Source organism: Acyrthosiphon pisum, chromosome X (genome assembly GCF_005508785.2).
Source record: "Acyrthosiphon pisum isolate AL4f chromosome X, pea_aphid_22Mar2018_4r6ur, whole genome shotgun sequence".
NCBI lineage: Eukaryota > Metazoa > Arthropoda > Insecta > Hemiptera > Aphididae > Acyrthosiphon > Acyrthosiphon pisum.
Window position 1 is genome coordinate 83463722 of NC_042493.1, and position 17908 is coordinate 83481629.

Consider the following 17908-nt stretch of genomic DNA (forward strand, 5'->3'; position numbering starts at 1 on the left):
TCCAATAACGTAAACATAATAAAACGTATCCTTAGTTTTACACCGCAGACAATCGAAAGTTATGTGTGTAATTTTTAAATATTAAATATTATCATATAAATTTTTTTCCATAGTTGTATTATTATTGAATTAAAATAAACTGTTATTCTTAACTTTTTCTGTCATTAAAAAATTGTATCAAAAATCAATCTATTTATTTATTCCTTGATCTCCAGCTTGCTGGGTTAGACATCTAATAAACCAATCTTACATACTATGGGTTTAATAATAAAACATTATGTTGTTAATTATTAGTTATTTTCTTGAGTACTAATTTCAAGCAAAATTGTGTGTTTTATATTAAAAGCTTTTCTCGAATATTTTTGAATTAGGTATTTAATTGTACACTTTACCTCCTTTGAAATTTTATTGTTTGGGAATACCAGTAAAAATTCTTATACACATTATTCATATCTTAAACAATAGCGTTTACACTGTTTCATGAGTGAGTATGGTATTATGGTATACCTGCATAATAAATTTAATAATATTTTGTTGGTAAAGTATGAAGTTATTTAATGTATACATGACGACATTTTTAAATAAATACAGAGAACGTTAAACATTTCCTCCAAACAACACTTTTATATTATTATATTATAATTAGAAAACTATAGGTCTTAATAATACATTGTTTTACTCAGTTAAATAAATAATTATTTAGTGAGACCTAATTAATAATCGCAATTTCCCATGATGCATCACTTTATTTCCGGGATTTTTCCTCGTTGAATTCCTGCAATTTGTGGTTGAATAGTTGTTCGTCAAAAGAACAACTTTTAGCTTTTTCACTTGAGAAGGTATCTTCACGTATAATTGTATAAATCAAAGATGTATGTTTTATAATCTGTAACAAAGTTTAAAAAATGTTATTTAACACATCTATTCAACCACGCAACTAATAACATTGTTCTAAATACTAAAATATATATTTATATAACATTAAAATAGCTTGTCACATGAAGAATACATTTTTTTATTTTGTATAATATATATTTTAATTCCTATTATAAATATTAATATAATTAGGTATACTGGATAGGATAAATAACGTAATAAATCATAACATTCACGACAACTATGATCGGTGCTATTGGATTAATCGTCTTCGGAGATAACATTATTTAAAACGGTAACTTGATTACCTACATTTTGCACGACATATTTTTCTTGAAAAATATAAAACGAATGAGATATAGGTACATTTTATAGTTCATATATTATGTATTTTATAGGACTTCATTCTTCCCCTCATTTTTTAATGGTCTGTAAATGTACATAATAACTAATAAGTAATGACTATATTAATTTAATAAAAAAAATAAAATAAAAAGCTAAAATAACAATTCAAACATGTAGGTACTTAGGTACTTATATTAATAGGTAATTTAAACAAAAAACTAAATCACTATATAAAAGATTAATTTAGGTATTTCTTTTTTATAATTAAATCTGGAATTTATAAACAATTTAAATATTTATCGATAAGTTGAATTATTTGTTTAGATATAATTTTTACACCAAAAAAATGTACACCCAGAGGCCAGAATGGCTTACTTTTAAGGTCTAATATACCTGGTATTTAATTCATACATACAAACCTTTGGTCAATGTAAGTACTGTATAAAAAACTGTGGGTCGCAGGATACAGGAACCAAATGTTGTCCTGCTGTCCACTCATCTCGCTTTGCTCATGTCATCGCATTATACCTACAAAATGGTATGTTGTAATAATTATACGAACTATAAGTTCAAACTAAATGTATTTATTTTTGTTTTAGTGACACTTAAACTATATATCTTGGTACATATTTGTACTAAAAAAATTTGTTTGAAATTTGTTGAAAACAAAATATCGAAATGTATTTGATTGACGTTAACGACCATCTCCAATCCTTCCCCAAACGGTGTTGTGACCATGGACGCTGTAGTTTTTCTCTCGCCATAAGTATCTACAAGATTGTTGTATATTAGTTGATATTAGTTAGATAAAATAATATGATTTATTTTTAGACAGATATATTTTTAATTAATCACGTCATCTTGATGTTTGACTTGAAAATTAATTGAATGTCCATACTATATTATGTAGATTGTAGACCAATGTTAATACGTTAGCACATATACGATATAATAATATTATATTATTATAACCACTAACGAAATCTATTTTTACAGAGCGAGAGCATATTATACATTGAACACACAAACTTTTATTTATTTATTGCCCATACCATAGAAAAAATATGGCGCTTAAAACTGAAAATATTTTGTTGGACAGTAATGTTTGTCTATTTACACTTGTCAAGATCAAACATCCATATAATTGTGACTTTGACATAAATAAGTGTCAACAAATCAACTAAGTACATAAGAGAAAGTACGTCCTATAAGAATTTGAACGACGTTATGACTTTTGATATTTTCATCTCAAGTTGTTATACTTTCATTGGGGTAATAAAGTATAAATTTAAGTAAATGCCTAAATATAAAGTTTTAAAAATCAAATGTATAAAAAGTTAATGATACAATATTAATGTATTATTTTATGATCCTCAATAATTCTCGCCACAGCTTGATTGCGTTAACATGCATACTCTAGTATCGTAGACAGTAATAAAAAGTAGCTAATAATAATTTTAAATTATTATATATAAGCAAAATATTATTTGTTAAATAGGCACTTCAAGCAAATTATTTGTCTAACTGTAACTGAAATATAAAAAGTGGCGTATCTGAAGTTCGTTTAAGGGTCCATTATAGCGATTCACCCATTACCTCCTCCTGAAATACGAGACTTAATGAAAAGGTCATATATATATTATGGATTTAACCTATATATTATGTGCTCCGATTTATCATTATTATATTATAGGTTAAGCCAATCGAATCTAAAATCAGCACCATAAACGCAAATCGCAGGGGTGCTAAGGGTGCTAAGGTTAGAACCCTGAATTTTAATGCTAGCACCCCGAATCCTGTGATTATAACTTATAGTACTACTACCTTAATATTTCCATAATACCTACCTAATTACATTTATTAAAAATTCAAAAACATATTTATTTAATTATTTGTATTAATAAATTAATAATATAATATATCAAGTTTACATCTGGATATATTAAACTGCTATGACATAATAAAATATAAATATATTATAATATAATATCATAATTTATTGTTGTTGTGAGATTATGATATAATAAGGAACCGGGAAATAATTTATTGTTAAACATATTGAACATTTACAACATAATATATATAAATTATAAGATCTGGCGTATTTAGTGTCTACAATTAACGCAGACCGACCGCGACGATGGCACGACACGCTCGTTTTCTCTAATTATACCCGCAGTATAGGTAATTCCACAAAATAGGATTAAAATAGTTGTGTAGCTTTATTGCATTCCGTCCCGTTGGATTTGTGTGATCACTGATTTGTATTTTGTTAATATATATGGTGTGGTACTGTTGGGGTGTGTGAGGGGCGAAGCCCTCACGGGTCTGTTTCCTCCAAAAAAATTTTGGTGCTTAAGCCCCCCTGATATTTTTAGGTGATTTGCGCCTATGATCAGCACTAAAGATTTGCTCTGATTTATTCTGTGCTCATCTACATCTATTGCTGTTAAGCTTTAGCCAAGCTAGTTAGTGACCGAAGTTTTATCAAGATCCGGACAAAGTACTAGTGTCATGTACTCATGTAGGTATGTATTTAAGTGAATTTTGTGTATACGAAAACAAAGATGATATTTATATAACATTTATAGTTAAATTCAGAAAGGGAATAATTAATATAAGTATGCTTAACATTTTAAAAATATACCTAGGTATATAAAAACCAATAAGAAAATATCCTGTCTAAGCAGTTCTTATAGTTTTTAAAAGTTCTGCTAATTTCAGAGTATTAGCAATTTGGTAAACCCTAATAACTATATTATGATTGATTCGGGTAGACAGGTTTAAACTGTGAAAATAAATTTAAAATATTACACTGTCCATTTTAATGGTGATTAACAAAGACAAAATATAGGTAAACAGTTTGATCCACTAAACAATGATTACACAAGTATACATGTTATCATAAAAATAAGCTTATTTCCATATTTTAATGACTCGTGAAAAAAATAAACTAATAAACTATAAACGGCTAAAATGATTGGATAAAATAACCAACATTTTAAATAACGATCGATAATTTTAATTTATAATAGAATATAATTTTTATCCGTAACACAGAACTAAATAATATATTGAACAATTTTATATTAAAAGAAAAAAATACTGTATATTGTTATACCACCTACCAATGCGTACCAGTCTGTATTTTTTTTTTTGCTAATCAACAGAGAAAATATTTTTCATAAAATGTATTCATGAAATATACAATAAAAATATTATCCCAAACAATTATCACTAGTACTATCACTTCTATTAATTGTTAACGAGGACTAATAATTGATTATGTTAATTGATAATTAGGTTACATAATTACTAGTGGTTAGATTAAGATGATTATTTAATATTTTATTTTCTCTCATATGTTAACTGTATTAAAGACCGGGGCCCCCTCACCGAATGACCACTGTTACTAAGAGTAACTAAAAAAAAAACATAATTTCCAAAAATTAATATTCCATATACATTGTATAGGTATATTTTATAAATTATAATTTTACAATAATATTATGACAATTTTTAAATTCTAAAAGGCATTTCATAATAAATATTGTATTTATTATAACTGATAGATATTGTTTTTCGTTTATAAATATTATCTTGTATTTTGGAATTTAATTATCCTTTTATATTTCTTTCAAAACTAAAAATATATCTTTTGTCATAATTTCTTATGAATAATTTAAACATAAAGTTCATTATTGTGACATTGATTGTTTTCTATGTTTGTGACTCAAATATAACATTTAAAAAGTAAACAGAATAATATTACCAATTCCATTAAAAATAATAAACGACTGGAGATTTATTTGAATAAAATATGATTTAATAACAAAATATACAAGACGTATAACTTTACATTTTAAATCAAAATAACATTGGTTTATTTGGTAGGTAACTATAACGAAAAAAAGTTTAAGAAACCAGTAACGTGTAATGGGCATGATAAACTAAAATTCAAGATACAATAGAAAAATAAGCAAATTAATTATTTCTGTAGAAATAATTTTCAAACACGACCCTTTATCTAAATTGCTAGCCAACACTAGACAAAATATTTGTTTGGTCGATAATCCGGCGCCACCTATCAAAATATGTAAACAACAAAGATTTGCACAAGTGATGACAAGAGATCGAAAACACATTTCTCCGTAATAGAGGTTAACCTAAAACTTTATTGGGAGAGTGTGGTCCGTTTCTGAGAAAATATGATACTACACGCTATTTAGCGGAACATAATGTTGTTATATAGTGTTTATTAAAAGGGAAAAGAAAAAAAATCAAACGCCATTGGTTTTAAAATAATATTACGCGTAGTTATTTTCCATCAAAAAAATAATAAGAAGAAGAAAATAAGAAATATAATATGAACTACCATTCTCTTACAATCAGAATGAACTGGGAGAGAAATCCGCAACGAAAATATTATTGATATGCGCCACACCTAATTTAAAAACAAGTCAATTTATATAAATTAATATCCATAATGATATTGAAAAAATAAAAATAAAATACGAAAAGTGATTGTTAAGGACAGAAAATAAGTGTGCAATTTTTTAAACCAATAATAAAAACATTAAATATAATATTTCCTCTGAAATATAGTATAATATACAATAATGTGTGCACAATATTTTCAAATACTAGGTGAGAGTGAACTTAACTATAACTACAAAATAATTACAAATGTTATCAACATTTTTATTTCAAACACTCATTAAGAATTATTGCAGATGTACGCACAACTTTTTTTTTAATTCCAGTATTAACAACTTATGAATTAGGTACTTTCATTGCACTACATTTTTATAGGAAAAAGCTAAAAAAAATCAAAAATTTGTATTGTCTAGATATATGTAGCTAAAAAAAGTTATAATATTTAGGATATATATATTATTATAATGGTAATATAAACATTTTCAAAAAATGTTAAGTAAAACATATCTGAAAATCTTCAAGTCTTTAAAATATTCAAAAAACTGAAATTGTCAAAACTTATTTATATTATCAATATTTATATTTTCATTTGAAATGTTTTAAATTTTTCAATTTATGTATGATTAAATGTTTGTGTCCACGTTAAGAAGATTAAAAGGACAAAATAAGTTTAAAAAAAAAAATTACAATCTTTCCACAATCGATTTTAGTTATTTAGTCATAAAGAATTCATCCTAGAGAATTGAAACTTAACATGTAAATTAATTTTAAGCTATATAGGTACCACAAAAATATTAACATATTATGCATAATATGTCGGTATTGGTTTATATGTTTTAACAACAATAATACACGCGATGTTTTAGAAATATATAATTGCAATATGTATAGGTACTGTTTAACTATTAAAAATATAATTCACTTATATTAATTCAAATAATATTATGTTATAGTTCTTAAATACACTCAAAATCTTCCATATAGCACTGTGATATCACCGATTTTCAACAGTTAATATTATCTGAGTTTTTTTATTATCGCCATAAATTTAAAATTTAAAAACTTAAGATATGCTTCTCTGTTTACATACAACATATTATCTCCTTTTGATCAAAGCGTCTTATACGTCTTTATTGCGTACGAAACAAAATATGCAATATCTGTAACAAAGTTTTGAAACGTGCAGGGCTACAAACATGTGTCCTGACCAAATATATCATTGAGATGCCTGCAGCATTATTTAACTTCTAAAAGCATAAGGAAGCGTACAACCTTCAAAGGCACATCAAATATTATGTTTTCGATTTGCTAAATTTATGTATATTAATCGGCCCCAATCTATTTACACTGACAATAATATTATTTATCATACTGCATATTAAATCATTTCTGTTGGAAATCAAAAGAACATGGTATTCTTTTTGATATTTACTACAGACCACCAGTTGAACGTTAGACTAATACTTAAAGATATATTTTAATAATGTCATAAAAATTATAAAATTAGGTACTAACTAGTAATACCTATTACTTGACCAAATACATCAAAGATATTTCAAAGTTATAAAAACTTGTTTTTTTCTTAATTTGAGGTAATTAGATACTAGTCATAGAATAAATAAAAATATTATTTTCGTTTATTAGATTGCACATTGAGATTTAGTTGTATCTCCCTCTGGTCATAGTTGTACAATTCACATAATCGAGGTAAGCTAAGTTAATTGTATTCACTATTTACATGTACCTAAGCTTTTTCTAATACATCGTATTAATTAATTACGTATTGTGTAATAATAATATATTAATATCATTACTGTATTACACAATATGCATTTCAAATTGTTCTAAACTGATTACGTACAAACTTAAATATCAATAAAAAATACATTTTGTAATGCCATTATAGATATATTGGAAAGAGCATAAAATATTCTAATTGTAAATAACTTTCAATTCTGTCAATATTCATTGATTAAGGCTGTTGGGTCACAAAGTATAATTTGTAGAACGTTATTTATTATACAATTTAGTTTTATTCATCCAAAATGGACTGAATCATTATAAAAAACAAATTAACTGAGAACAAATAATTTTAACTGGAAATATATTGACTGAAAAATTGAAATTAAATAATTTTGTTTATTCAAATACAATCAATTAAATATTATATTTCGCAGTAAAGAAAAATCAAATACATATTCCTTTACTTTTCTGACTATCAGAGGATTAAATTGATTGAACAGATTTATATTAAATTATAAACATAATGAGCATTAATATGATTGAAATCTTTAAATATGCAAACAAAAAATAATTTTAATTATACAAAAATATGCAGCTTCCTAAGAAATGTGCAAGTGTTTGAAGTTCTGAGGCTTGGCTATTACAAGTTAATATAATTATTATGATAAATAAATTATACCATTATAATCAAAGTAAAGTTATAACTAGTCATAGTTGCCATTAGATCGATATATTTAGGGGTATACAAATTTTAAAGAATCCCCAGACCCCTACCCTTAACATGATAGATCTATTAACCATAATTTTAAATGTATATTTTACTATATTTTAACATTAACATGTTAAGAAATGAAAATTGTCACAGCTATAATTTTAACATGCATTTTTTGCCAGTAAATTGTATTTATTTAAATTACTGCTAATTCAAATATCAGGACGAGATTTCAGGATTTACCCAAATCAATCAAGCCATTACAATTATTTTTATTCAGTTGAGTACTTTTTAGCTCTGGCAGATTTTTATAATTAATATATGAACACAATTTAACTATTTACTATAAACAAGGAAACAATGTAAACGTTCTCACATTCATGCATTCACCCTGCATCTTATCATTTCCATAGATAAATAAAGTAGTAGTTTATAAGTAAGTAATTATAACCGGAACCAAGGCCTAAAACATTTATTTTGGTTATGAAAATTGGACAGAAAAACCATAAATATAAAAAAAAGGGTTTTAAAAACCCAAACCTAAACCACCAAATTTGTTTTGGTTTCCGTCCCTGCCATCACCCATCCTATTTCTTATTGACGTGTATCTATCGAATTATGAGGGTAATTTATTACTATGTAACATTGTAGCTATATTACCCACTTCATTAATTTTTTTAATAGACTAGAAAAAAAAAATAAAATGTAGGCATGTACGATAGTAATAAATACAGTTTATAATTTCTAATACATAATATATAGTGTATTATAATATAAATACGTTTTTTTACAATTACTTATTAATTATTTATTACCTATATTAATATTCTTTTACAGGACCATACTTGTTTATTATTCAAAAATATCTGAGGTATCTTAATAATATTATATCTGGTATCTTCAATTTATTTTATGTAACATATTATTATTGATTTCTTTTATACCTACATTGTTTTTTAAAATCATAATAATTATATTATTATTAAATTTAATATAATACAATTTAATTTAGAACTTAATTAATAAGGAATACTAACGTAGATATGAAAAAACTATCAAATCGGATTATCAGGAAATATATATTTTATCAAACCAAATAGAATATTTGAGTGAATGACACACACCCGAGTGCCAAGAGGTGTCAGAAATATAAAAAAGAGAAACTTGATATGAAAACATCTAAAAAAAGATAAATTAATCGTATTTTGTATCAAAGTTGAAAGTTATATGATGATACCTACGTATAGCCAATAGCCATATATTAACCCTTCGGTTGTTATAAATAAAATGTGAATTGAAAGAGGTATTCCAAATTGCAGTGACGAAAAGTTCATGTTTCCAATTTTGTTTTATTTGGATTTGATATTTATATATAATGTTATACACTATCGTAGGTACCTATATTATATTTAATCCCTAGTGACAGCCATCAATTTCTGAATTCCCATAGGTACACACCAATAGAAACCACAGTGGATATTTCATTGGTTAGCGGCTGTTTTAAGTTTAGCAAATTTCGTACAGCATAGTAACTCGAAGCGAGAAAAAAATCAAACCATTTATTGTATAACCAATTGTATTTGGTGGTCCGATAATTGAATTGAAAAAATTCTAAATAGGTAGGAATTTTATTAACATTTTTAACGCTTCGCAAGTGAAAAAACTGAGACACTTACCTGCCACTTGCGCATACGAAATATATGCGCATAGGTCCCTTATAATAATTCCTACCTTTAAATAAGTAAGATAATTATTAGTACCTACGTACCAATAAAAAAGTCATATTGTAAGGTCTCGTTTAGATTTTGTCTTCAACTTCTACCGTAGCCGAGAAATTATACGATCAAAAATGGTGTTTCAAAATGTATTTTAACGCATATATTATATTTAATTATACCAATGTAAGAGATATAATGGTCTTCTAATAAAGGAATACGGAGTATTTAAGGATAATAATGGCGTTGTGTTAGTTATTATTTTGTGCCTTTGTGGGGTGTATCTACCTACCTACTACTTTTCAAAATATATCCAATGATGTTGGTATAATATTACAGTGAATGATATACCTTATAATAAGTTCTTTTGAAGCTTTACTCATTAGTTTATACAAAATATAACATAATATTAATTAAGATGCTAGCAAATACCATTACTACAGGTGATGGTCATAAAAGTGCACTGAAAAAAATACATTGATATTAATATTTAATATATAGGTATAGGTACACTGGTTGTAAGATGTTCTCACATTACAAAAAGTAGTGAAAGTACCTATAAGTTATCATAACATTATAGTGTTCTAACCTAATATAATAAATAAAAAATAATTTTAAATTTCTTAAAGCTAATTGGTTTACACGACATATAGTATAGGTAATAAACAATATAAATTTAATGTAGCACACATTAATAATGGGTGCTATAATTGTTTCGATTGTACGCCATCATTTTGTGTTCCACTGATCTATGTTTATATTTAGCCGATGACCAATTAAAAGACAAATTACAAAATTAATTAAAGAGATGCATCAAGAGGTATAGAACCTATTTGGACATATTTTCAGTGACATTGAATAAATGATTAAACATTATCAGGTAGGTAACTAATAATGTAATATACTAAGTCATTTGCACGGTTCATTTGAAGCAAATCCACACAAACTGTAATTCAAATGCAATGTTCTACCAAGCAATAAATATGGTAATTTGAAATTGCCCAAATTAAAATGTGTCCATTGTAAAATATTATTAGGTAGGTATATTAAAAATCAAGAATATGTACCTATTGAATAACTAATATAATACCTTATATATTATTTTATAAGTGATTTTATGCAGGTATTTAAAAATAATTAAAAATACGAAGAACTGAAGAAGTATAACATATCATAAATAAGTAGGCAGGTATTATTGTATATTACTCTACCAGTTTTTAATTCAATGCTTTGTTAGCAAAAAATTAAGTGATTGCTGCAATCTGGCATTTTTTTTCATCCGGTTTTATCTAAGCTCAGAAAGCTCAGAACAAAGTACCTACCTACTCAGTTGACAGTTTGATAACAAAAAATTCATTTTAGAATAATTTATTATTATTCAGTATACAATGCAGATATAACTATCCATGTAAATTATCAATGTCTGTGACTTATGAGTGTATAACTTATATATAATATGGTCTATAGAACATGGGTAATTTAATATTAAACGGTAATTATATAAATATTATGATACCTATTTTCCATTTAAAGGAATTGAACCATACCTACTGTAAAAATGTAGGTAAGTATGTTTTTTCTTTTTATAATTATTTATTGTTTTTTTATTGCTATTAAAAATTAAAATCTATATACGTAGATAGGCCTCGTATATAAGCAAATACTACGATGCAATTAATTTTTATAATATATTGTGATAACGTAATTAATGTTATGCAATATTCAGTATATATATTATATTTTATTAGTTATGGAAAAATATGATTTTAATATTGCATTGGGTTTCTTAAACATTCAACAATTTGCTAATATTTAGAATAAGAAGACTTTTACGCTAATACCTTTAATTTTTCAATTCAAGTAGGTACAACTGTATTTCAATGTCCTGTAATAATAAAATCAATCATTTGATAACAGGTAGTTTGTAGTTTGTACACTTTGTACATCAATATAGGTAATAGCCAATAGGTACAATAGATTTTAAACACACGTTTTCGTTTTCAATGATAAATTGAGTGGTAAGGAGGGTGAATGCAGAGTACACCCTCCTTCCTACAATTTTTATTTGTTTATAGTAAACAGCAAACAACAGCCTGTTGTTCACACCGGTAAATACTAGAATATTAAAAACAATCTGATTTAGATACATGGTCAGATAAATAAAATTTCATCCTCGTAGACGTTCTCAATTCCAGTGCTATAACTTTATTTTATATACTGCACGGTCTCGAGGTTGAAAATGGATACTAATATTACATTTCTAACATATGTTTTTCCACTTACATGTTACTTACACATTTTTATACTTAAATTTAAACTAATTACCTACTTTGTAGTCTCACCTAAGACTCCAAACGCTGTGAATTTAAAATGCATTTTTTCTCAATATTTTAATTAACTTCACCACGTAATATAATTAAAAATTAAATAAAAATAAAAGTATGTATAAAATATACATTTATGAAGGTACTTTAAGTTTTATATAGGTACTAAAATTAAAATACATTATCATTGAAATACAAAAAATAATAATAATTACTATAGTTTAAATCTGAGTAAAAATATCGCCTTTTAATTATCTTTTAGTATAATTATAGTTGTTTGAAAATTCTATTGATTTAACATTAACATAGTGACTGTAATTTAATTATTGAATATTTGAAAAATGTAAAAAGAAATTTAACATAAAAATTTTTAAAATTTGAAATAACGTGTAATGCAGCGTGTTTCACGTTTATTCGAGTAGTGTTTAAAATTATGTACTTAAATATTTTTGATAAGACGATAAGATAAATTGGTGCTTTAAAGCATTTAAATTTAGTGTGTTTAAAAAGAATATTAATGACAAATTAAAAATCTGTTGTAATTGTTAACAAACAACAATTGAGAAATGTTTTGAAAATTGATTTCAGTTAGTTTTGAAAACGAATGTATACATTGTTGCTCAAGACACACGCCTATCGAAAGTCATAGTAATACTATGACACCGATCGTTGTACGCATTGTATGTGGGTGTATGTGTGTGTGTGTGTGTGTGTGTTCGCGCGCTATGGTTTGATTCGTATTATTCGTAAATCGTGGATTTTGTGCCTATACCAATTGAATATCTGAGTGAATATCTGCATCATCGCTGCGTGTTTTTTCTAAACTGCCCAGTATTTGGGTGTAAGGCGGTTTGAAACGACAGCAGATCGGCGTCGACGCATCGCACCACACCAACGACAATCCACCTTTGGCCGCTCTACGTTTGCAAGTAGTCGTCCCTGGCAACGTTTGAATCGATAAACGATGACGACGACAATAGCGGCAGAAACCCGAATCGGCATTTCAATTCTCAGCCCAACGAATTCTATTTATACATTTAATACATGCATGTCACATTTACGCGTAGGTACGTGGGCACCAATAGGTACGTGGATGCGGATTGTATTGCCCTAAAAATAGAATAAAAATGGTCTAAAAAACCGGGAAATTTTATCTGCTGTATACCTATTCTGCACTAATGGCAGCCCCTACACAAAACTACAGCCTAATGGCAGTATATGCCATTTTCAAAGTTTTGAGAAAAATAGCTTTTTCTAAATTGCTTTGTACTATTTATATATTATATTGAATTAAACTAAAAATGAAATGAGGCTTACTTAGTTTTTTATGTAGAATCTAAAAAAATATGTTTTGTAACTCTAAACTGTATAGAACTGAATTAAATGGACTTACGGCTTTTTTGCTTTTTAAAATAATACAAACTTGAATGTTGTTTACTTAAGAAAATAGCAGTATGAATACATTTATGAATGAGATAATAAAATATGTGATTGTTTTCGTTAACAATTTAATTAATTTGGTTAACCACAAATCCACAATAATAACATTTTGCGATTAGAAAGCAATATAATAATAATAATAATAATATAGTTTAAAACCCATGATAAACACAAATCATATTACATCACAAACTCACAAATACGAAATTATAACCAATGACAAGAATTATAATACGTGTAGTAAACAACATGAATCATGATAATATTTATTAATGTTTCTATAAATAGTCACATACGGCTGAAAAATAGATGTCCTTTCCTTAGCGGAAAAGACGTATGTGAACCCATACTAAGCAAAAAAGTCGTATAGTGAGATCACTTACCTACTGCCTTTTGGCTTAGTACATGGTGGATACTGCCTTTTTGCTTAGTAAACTCCATACTTTTTAGAAAACCGTATAAACATTTCCCTGTTTATCTCATAAATAATGGCTCATACGACGATTTTGCTTAGCACATAAAAAAATTGAAATTAAATTTAGAAAATTACAGTATAAAAAAACCTGTTTTTAAATTTTTGGCGTATACGGTCATTAGGCTTAGTAGGGCAGTATTAGAATCGAGTGTAGCTCGTCGTTGAGTAAGTCGCCGTAAGAGATCTTGGATGTGTAAAATTTGATTTCAACGATACAATATAATAGCACACAAAAAACGAATCTGAACGGAGACGGTCATCAGCCTAAACTTTGAAGGAAATGTCATTATACAGTTTATGTAAGCATATTGTTATTACTAATTTACTTATATAATAGTACCTACCTACCACAGTGAAACCACTATTAATTGACATCAAAATATGGACATGGAATCAAGGTTTCTACGTGACGATATAAAAATTGTTCAGTGGAACGTTTTCAAGGTTAAAACTATTAAAGAATGTATTTCCACCCAGGTAATTTTGAAATTGTTGGCTTCAAAAAACCGTCAATATTCAATTCCATCGATTTAATTTTAGGTATTGTTAAAATTCCTTTAAGTACCTATACTAAATATTTTATTAATTAAAAATTTCGATTTTTATAACAAAAAATCACTGATAAAACTTATTGTTCACGGTTATATTTTTTTAAAACAAAGCGTTCAGTGTGCCCATGAGCTACTTTACTTCACTCATCTAAACTTTAAATTTTAAATACTAATAACTATAGTTATAACTACTCCTTCAAAATGCAATTTATATGTATCAAAATACTCCGAAAAATATTGCACTTGGGAATATAAAATTCAAAATATATGTCATCAAAAAATAATTCAAATAATTTTGCTTTGCAATAAAATCAAATTAAGTTATAAAAGTAATTTCAAAATAATGAGTGTAGATACTTAAATTGATCATATTGCATAATTTATTATTAAATTGATAGATGGACATCTGTGCCCATTTAGGTAGGTAAGTATTACAATCGTTCTTCTTTAAATATACACATAAAAAATTATTATTATTAGTATATCAAAATTAAACGCATTCAATAATGCATGAGTTTGAATCACGTCTGAGCTACAAATGATAGAACTAATCGTCACATTCTGTGTAAAGCAGTATCTATAGTAGATAATATTTTGTTTCAATATTATTTAATTGATCTACTATTAATTACCTATCCTCATATGGAATTTAAGCAAAATATATACCTAGATAGCTCAATTTGATTTGTGATCATGTGTACCTTTTTTTTTCATGTTAAATCATTACATAAATTATTAGATTACTGGATCATCACTGGGTATAATGAAAATACTATTATATTTATTTTCAAATATAGTATACAATATACATGTAACAGAAAATGTCTTCAACACACTAAAAAAGCTCTTCTCAGGGCCATCGATAACAGACACAGTAGTTCTAAACCGTCTAAAACCATTTAATTGAGTAATCAAAGTAGACACGTAAATAGTGAAAACCACAATATCACAATTTAACAATACTATAGCAGATGATCAAATTTCTATACTTCCCACAAACGGCTAGGGTCTGGACTGTGTGCACGCAAAAACACCGTACTGTTACAATTGTCTAACCGGCAACCACACATCTATACCAACCAAACCCATATTCATACTCCGACGTTAAGATCAGCACCAGACAGCTCATACTCTGAAGAAACGTGTAACTAGGGTTGTCTACCCGGAAACCATACACTGGCATAAGACACGTCACAACCAGCGACCGACTACGAAAGGTTTGCCGTAGTGATTGCTTATCAACAAGGTCACATTCATAGTTATTATCAAAGCGCGTCTACGACGGCTCAAACTATTAGCACGTTGCCACCGAGAATATCGTGGACTACCGAATTCAACAAATCGTGGAAGGTTAAATCACATCAGCCAGAACCAAGACCAATCGTCGTCTCAGAATGAAAAGGTTCTAAATCAATTTTTTTGAAAAATGGTTTTTTTGCATATTATTATTAAATATTTTATGTTGTATAATTCAATCCTGAAATCGTATCGATCCGTTGATTATTCAATGAGATACAGAGAATGAAAAGGTTCTAATTCATACGTGAATGATAGGTACGGGCTAACTTAAAAACGTTCTCCTGAACAATTACAAAAATTACGTTAGAACCTTTTCATTCTGAGACGACGCAATATGACAATCGGCCATGAAAACAGTCTTTCAGAGCTACCATATTGCGACCCACCCGATGTTGAGGTGGACGTCCCTGGACTTACGTTCACATAGAATGCTTAGATTTTCTACTTCAGCATTTTTTCTGGTAGGAAAGTAAATTTAGTTGGTACTTTGGGGGAATCAAACAATTCATAATAGTTTTAAAGTGTCGGGAAAAACCAAAAAAAATTAAGGAAAAACTGAGATGTTTAAGCGAAAGCTAGTTTTTAACAAATTTAATTTTGATTATTGGTGTAACATTAAAAAAAATTTACCTTAGATACATGAAATTTTCTCCAAATAGTTATTTAGAATTGTATACAATTTTAAAAATATTTTGACTCTTTTTGAGATATTTTTTCGAACTTTGTCATTTTTTTTTTTAATTATTGCCATAATAAAACAGTTTTGCTCAAAATCCTTAAAATTTAACACAAGGTCTCTCATAAGTTTTTGTTAATGGAAATTGGTAAAAAAATTGAGGGTTAATTCACAATATTTTTATGTAAAAAATGAATTAATTTTTTTTTTGGGCCCCAATGTGAACATTTTCAGTAGAGGCTCATTGTCTTCTTGGTGGATAAATACAAATAAAAATAAAATAAACAAATAAGCACCCGAAGTAAGAATTTTTACTAAACTTCACAGAAAGCGATATTTTATTTATTATTATATCATTATAAGTAAGTATTGAATACCTATTTCATTTTAAAAATGTTTTATTTTCAATTGATTTATAATTTTCACTGATTATTATGTCTACTGCAAACATAAATTTAAACTTATACTTCTTTCTCAACTTAACGGTCCATGTATGACCTGAGTTGCCACAAGCAATTCTCTTTACCTTTCCCTTTTCAAAGTCAGGTCAACTGACACATTTCTTCCCAACATTTTGATATTTTTTTAATATTATATTATTTTTAGGGGTATATTATACTGGTACAGTTTATATTTGGTTTTTTTTGCTTTATATGTTCTCAGGCTCTCTAGATTTTCGAGCATTACAAATTGGCCCTCTAGTAGCATTGAGTTGTCCATCCATGGTCTAGATAAAAAAAAATTAATTATATATAATCCCAACACTAGTTACAGAAAATAAAATATTAATTATTATAATTGGATATTATTTTAGACCTGTATAAAACCCTGTTGTATCAACAGCCAAAATAACTGTGTAACAGGCGATTTTTACCTCCCCCCCCTAAATTATCTTAGGTTAATTTTACCCCTGGTAAAATTTTAAAAGGGGTAAAAATATTTGAGGGTATTAGAAACCTGCGACACCGGCCGTTGGCTGTGCGTGTGGTCACCGGAAGTACTTGTACATTTGTTCGTAAAACTTGTCTTTGAGCCCGACGCATGGTTGCGTTCGCTCGCCATCTTGAGCAGTGGTTTTACCCACGTTAGTTAGCGTGCCGTCTGTTTGACCGCTTTAAAACCCCTTGTGGTTTTGGTTGACTGTTCTACTGTGTGCCGCCGCTTAAGGCTCGGTCAAGCAGAAAGCGGTCTGCCATAGTGTACGGGTACACTGTCCGCGGCGGACAGTCCACGTTCCGCGTGGTTCAGTGGCGTCATTTCAGTTTTCAATAGAGGGGGGCAAAGGTTTGACCGGCCCGAATGGGTAAAATAAATG

At 27.6% G+C, this 17908-nt stretch overlaps 1 long non-coding RNA gene across 1 annotated transcript in view; it reads right to left on the reverse strand.

The window, feature by feature from the left end:
* Positions 1–582: 582 nt before the first annotated feature.
* LOC107884065 overlaps positions 583–17908 on the reverse strand; it is a 20985-nt gene continuing 3659 nt past the window's right edge. Inside the window, exons 2-3 of the long non-coding RNA XR_001679682.2 lie at positions 1641–1991; positions 583–886 (exon numbers count right to left, since the gene is read on the reverse strand). This is a non-coding gene — a long non-coding RNA (uncharacterized LOC107884065). The remainder of the gene's footprint in view (positions 887–1640; positions 1992–17908) is intronic.